General features: G+C 32.3%; 1 protein-coding gene across 1 annotated transcript in view; it reads right to left on the bottom strand.

Annotated features, from left to right (window-relative positions):
* Positions 1-5,193, bottom strand: part of LOC107447362 (sodium-dependent transporter bedraggled) — a 115,121-nt gene extending 109,928 nt beyond the window's left edge. The window contains exon 1 of the mRNA XM_087158830.1: positions 5,166-5,193. The gene's annotated coding sequence lies outside the window, so the exon portion shown is untranslated. The remainder of the gene's footprint in view (positions 1-5,165) is intronic.
* Positions 5,194-6,000: the final 807 nt, after the last annotated feature.

The raw sequence follows: 6,000 nt of genomic DNA on the forward strand, positions 1-6,000 counted from the left end.
TGCCATGTAAAATTACATTCTTTAAAATGATATTAAAAAAAATTTATGTCCTACAATTTAAAATTTTTTCGATTATTATTAAACAATAAAAAATAATAAATATTTACGAAAAGTTATTCTATACGTAGAATTATTATTGGATAAATGAGTTTTATAATTTTGATCAAAGGTTTTTTAATTCGCTTAAAAAGTTCTCGAGATATGGCGAAATACGCCAGAGTAAAATTAACATTTTGGGGTCTAAATTTTGGATCGCTTTCCAGACCAAACTAATGGGAAAATATTTCCCAGATTGCGGGCTACCCTTTGTATTTTGGATGTCAGAAATTCTAATTAGTAGAAAAAACTTTATGTTTAGAACGTACGTCAGAGAAAGTACGTTTTCGTGTGTGATTTTGTATCGCCTGTACCGTCCTCGTTGAACTGTTATACCGTAAAGTGCTCGACTTCGCGCGCAGGTTGTCGGCTACCGAAGCGGAGATGCCATCCCCTCTGCAGAGGATCAAAATTGCGATGGTATACCTTCGGATCATCCTCAGGGATGTTTCCCAGACCGTCGCCAATAGCCCATTGTGCAGCTCTAGTGCGACGTAAATTAACTACAACTACAACTCCTCAACGAAAAGTCTACGGAAAAAATTTCGTGCCTCCCAAAAGTGATAGTAAATAGAGGAGGTCGCTACACAGAGGTTGTCTTTCTTGGGTGTTTCACTGTACGTATAACGTTGCTAAAATACTTCGTAACGTTAAAAACGTTACTAAAACTTTTCGTAACAAAATTTCCGTTAAAATTTAAACTTCAATCAATATTATTGTTATAATTATTAACGTTATTCTGTAAAAACAAGTTTTCAAAATATTTTGTAAACAAAGCAATATTAACACTACTTTTAAAAGAAATGTTTACACTTTTGCCTTATTCTTTTTTAATCTATTAAAAATTGAAAAATGCCTTTAAATAATGAAACAACTTAATTTGTGATTTAAAATTTTTTTTAAAAAAAGGAGAATAATTCTCTTAAAGCTATTGTTAAAATAAATATGAAAGTTTTTTGTACATCAACAAAAAAAGAAATGAATCAATTCATTCAGTCAAAGATTTAAAATAAAATTTTATTGATTTTCTTTCTTTTTACAATAGCATAGTTTAATTTGCCATTGTTTTCCAAATGTATTAAAGACCGAAATAAATCAACGTACAGACTTAAATGATCTAAAAAAATAATATAACATAATACCTAGATAATGAAGCCTCTTTGTTTCTGATAATAACGTGGAATTTCCTTTAACTCTAAAATATGATATAAATTATATTTTTGAATTAAACTATAAGCGTAAATCATTTCAAAAATTTATGGATTTTTTTTTATTTTGAAATTAAATGTTTTAACACTCATTTGAAGACAATTCTTTGAATAACTGCAGAATAAGCCATTTCTTATCAATTATAGAAAAAAAAAGTATGATTTATTTTCTTCATATTTATTTTACAAAAAATAGTTTAACAATGAAAAACGTTCATGTACAAAAACAAGTATTGTTAGTTACGTCAGTTACAAACATTCATAAAATTATACGGCTCTTTCTTATTAGGTTTTGATAGCAGTTAAGGAATCTTTCTGTGAGATTTATTTTTTTTTTATTTCGCACTTAAACATTTATTAGTTTTGTTCGAAAATTCGAAAACGTTCGAATGTTAGGATCGCTTATAGAAGCATAAAAGGAAAAATAGTCTCTTATTTTTAAATATTACACTCTAGGAAAAATCGCAACAATAACTCGAATGCTACGAATTTGCTAAAAACCTTAATAATGTGCTAATTAGACCATAATAATTAGATTATGAATCGTGTAATTAGATTAAGAAGTACGATAGAGCGTTCGCCTTCCAATGAGGATAACCGGGTTCGAATCCCGGCGATGGCTGGTCGATACGAATTCCGCATCCGGCTTGCACCGACCACAGTGCTGACGTGCAATATCCTCAGTAGTAGACGGATCATGGGTTAGAGTCCCCTTGCCGTCAGGCTAACCGTGCGAGATTCTCGTAGTCTTTCTCTCAATGTAACGCAAATGCGGATTAGTTCCTTTCACAAAGTCTCTTAAAATCAGTACTTTAAAATAGAAAAAAGCAAGTGGTTTGATATTTTTTTAAATATTTTGCTATTTATTATTTTATTCAAAATTAGCACTTCAAATTGTGACACAGAAAACGTTTTTATACGTTCGAATAATATTCTTAAAAGCATATTTTCATTAATAATTAGTACTTCAAATTGTGAAAAAAATATGTCTTTATTGTTTGAATAATATTTTTAAAGGCGTTATTTTCTTCAAACGTAATACTTTAAAATGTAATAAAGGAATAAGCGTTTTGGAGGTAGTTTCGAAATCGCTTTCTATATTTCACTTTCAAACTTTTGTTGAGGAATAAATAGAACGTTTTTAAAGCACTTTTTTTGGGTGATGAATCAATCTTCATCTATAAAGTCGGTGAAAGCGAGCATATTTTGCATGTTTACATATTTTGCACTTTCAAGAATTTGCATACATATTAGAATAAAACAAAAACACAGGGCCTAGAATCCTTATTGGTAGGACGTTGGGCTCATGTTCGAGAGAACATGGGGTTCGAATCCCGCCGACTGAAGAATCCCAGTGTATTAAATGGTGACTGGTGCACGCTAAATATGTCGGGGTCGCAAATTCCTCCAAACTCCCGTAACAAATCAACACCTCTGTGGTACTGAATTGGAGATTTATCGTCCTCTGGTTCAGATGAAAATAACGATTTAAGGATAAATGAATGGGGTATGGTTGGGTAAAACTGGCTCTGACGTGTGTGTGACTGAAATCATATTTTTGGCCACTGAAAAAACTAAATACGCACCCACTGCCTTAAAAATTCATTTGATTTCAAGTAGGTTTTTCTGGTATTGGCAGTGGCTTTACCCATCTAAATATACTGGATTTTTTTAGCAAACGTTAACTAGCGAAACAAGTTCGTATAAATCTTACCTCAACAGCAGTTACCGAAGGATCAATCTTTTACGCGAACTTTGCAAAATATTTTCAAGCAGTTATTTTCTTTTAAAATTCAAGAAGTTTTGCTTTATATATAAATTAATCGGGGAATTTCCTAACCTTCCGTAATCTTTATCAAACGACATTAAAGTAATGAACTGTTTGTTTTAAGATAAATTAGCACTTTAGCTGTTGCAATAGCATTAGGGTTAATCTTTATTGCTTTAAAACAAAGAACTGAATTTGCGTTTAATATGAGTTTTATTAGTGTAAAATATCTTGTAATCAAAAGCAAACACATTGAAATTTTTCTTTAATTTTTTCTCTATGTTTTGGGCATCACAAAGTTTGATGCAAGATTCGTTACGCAAGCCACTTTAAAGTATGCATTCACCACACAAAGAGATGAAAATTCAAATCATTAAAGAATGATTATTATATGGCGGCCATTTTGAAGCCATCGCTTTTTCACATTCTTAGAAAATTTAGAGTTGGTTAAATCAAATATCGTGTATATTTGCAACAACCGCAGTTGCACGCAAATTAAATCATCTAAAACTTGATTAATCTAAAAGTTGATTGCACGATATTATGGATCAACTTGAACGGAAACATATTTGAATTTAATTTCTTATAAAGTTTGTTGTTGTTGTTGTTACTTTACGTCGCACTAGAGCTGCACAATGGGCTATTGGCGACGGTCTGGGAAACATCCCGGAGGATGATCTGAAGACATGCCATCACAATTTTGATCCTCTGCGGAAGGGATGGCACCCCCGCTTCGGTAGCCCGACGACCTGCGCGCGAAGTCGAGCACTTTACGGTAGCACAGTTTAACGAGGACCAATACCGCACACCCTCGGTCCCTACGCAGACTGATACAAGTGGTCACCCACCCGCACACTGACCGTAGCCAGTGATGCTTGACTTCGGTGATCTGCTGGGAACCGTGTCTTAACGATCAGTCCACTGCGGGACTTTATAAAGTTTGGAGATTGCACAATATTGCAGATTGCACTTACACAATATTTCGGTTCAACTTGCATCTAACATTTTATATTGTATTTTATAACCGTCGTTGAACAACCAACCCAATTGTTGGGTTTACGACTACTAATGTTCAACTACGTAGCCCTGTAATTTTAAACCCTATACAGAAGACAAGGGGTTTCCTGGATCGAGTATGGGGAGATATTTGCCTCCGTGGAGGACTTTTTGATGGAGCTAACCCGCATCTGCGTTACATGAAGTGGGAGACCGCGAGAAGTCTTAGCCTGACGGCAAGGGGACTCTAACCCATGATCCGTCTACCACTGAGTATATTTCACGTCAGCACTGTGGTCGGTGAAAGCCGAATGCGGAATTCGTTTCGACCAGCTATCGGGATTCGACCCCGGTTCTCCTGATTGGAAGGCATTGTTGAATTTAACAGTTTATAAATTTTGCAGTCAACCTGCACGATATTATGGTTCAATTTGATTGTTGAATTTAAAATCAAAGATGGCAGTCGAATTACTCGATATTATAGATGCTTGAGCGAAAACATTGTTAAATTTAACTTCTTACAAAGCTTTTAGCCAACTTTCTCAATATTATAGCTCAATTTGAACGAAAAGATTATCGAGTTTAATATATTATAAAGTTTCTAGCCAACTTTCTCAACGTTATAGTTGAACTTAAACAGAAAAGTTTTTGAATTGAATATCTTATGAAGTTTGCAGCCAACCTGCACGATATTATGGTTCAATTTGATTGTTGAATTTAACATCTAGGATGCCATTCAATTTCTTCGGTATTATGGTTCAACTTGAACGGAAACATTATTGAATTTAGCATCTTATAAAGGTGGCAGCCAACTTGCAAGATACTATAGTTCAATTTCAATGGAAAAAATTTTGAATTTAATATGTTATAAAGTTGATAACCAACTTTCTTGATATTATAGTTCAATTTGAATTGAAAAAATGTTGAATTTAATATGTTATAAAGTTTGAAGCCAACTTGCAAGATATTATGGTTCAAACATGATCATATTTTTCCACGTGTCAAGGCAAATTTGTTAAAACTTAAAATATTTCTTTTAAAAATCAGATTTGAAATATGAAAGAAACATTAAATAGTTGTAAGAAAAATTGACTCACCATTTTTAGTGTTCAATCAGAGGAATTTAAAAACTGTAAAAATAAAAATCGGAAATTAGTTTATAAATAAATGCATACAAAAAAAAGGCATCTTACAATTTTGACTGAGACAGCTTATTATAAATGACAAATCTTACTAGTAGGTTGAACACCTACTATATTTGTAAATTGCCCTACGCCCAAATTCTAGGCGAAAGTTCAATGACCAAAATCTTTCAATCCATTGAATATTCAAAATACATGTTTTACTCAAAGGACATTTTTTTATGATACGCGAATATTATTTCTTATTTAAAATTAGTTAAACTTAATTAAAAATTGAATATGGCTGAGTTTTTTGCTTCTATTTTAAAATTACGTCATATTCAGAATGCATTGTTTGTTTCGTTGAAATCATGCCAATTGTTTTAAGGCTTTTCTCTTCTAATATTAATGTACGTTTATCCCGTACGTACGTTTACACCCATTACACGTAATGTACGTTTACACTCATCCGTAACGAAATTCTTCTAAAATAAACGCATATTTTTAATGAATATTTAAAATTTTTTGAATTAATTGTTTTTTTATATATAAAATAGCATCTTTCAAAATTTAAAAAGTTTCAACAAAAGCTCTGCCTGATTAATCCCTATGAAATAGAAAAAGATATATAATGCAAATTGAAAAATCTTGTTTTTTGCAAAATTAGCATTGGAAATAGTTTATTGGAAAAATATTCAGTATTTTCAATTAAATATGATATTTTTCAGACTGATTATTATAAGTCCGTACGAACCGTGATGGTTTAGACTCTATACTTTAAAGGATAGAGCGTTCGCCTTCCAATGAGGTG

Source organism: Parasteatoda tepidariorum, chromosome 3 (genome assembly GCF_982258835.1).
Source record: "Parasteatoda tepidariorum strain Cologne lab strain chromosome 3, Ptep-v5.0, whole genome shotgun sequence".
Classification (NCBI taxonomy): domain Eukaryota; kingdom Metazoa; phylum Arthropoda; class Arachnida; order Araneae; family Theridiidae; genus Parasteatoda; species Parasteatoda tepidariorum.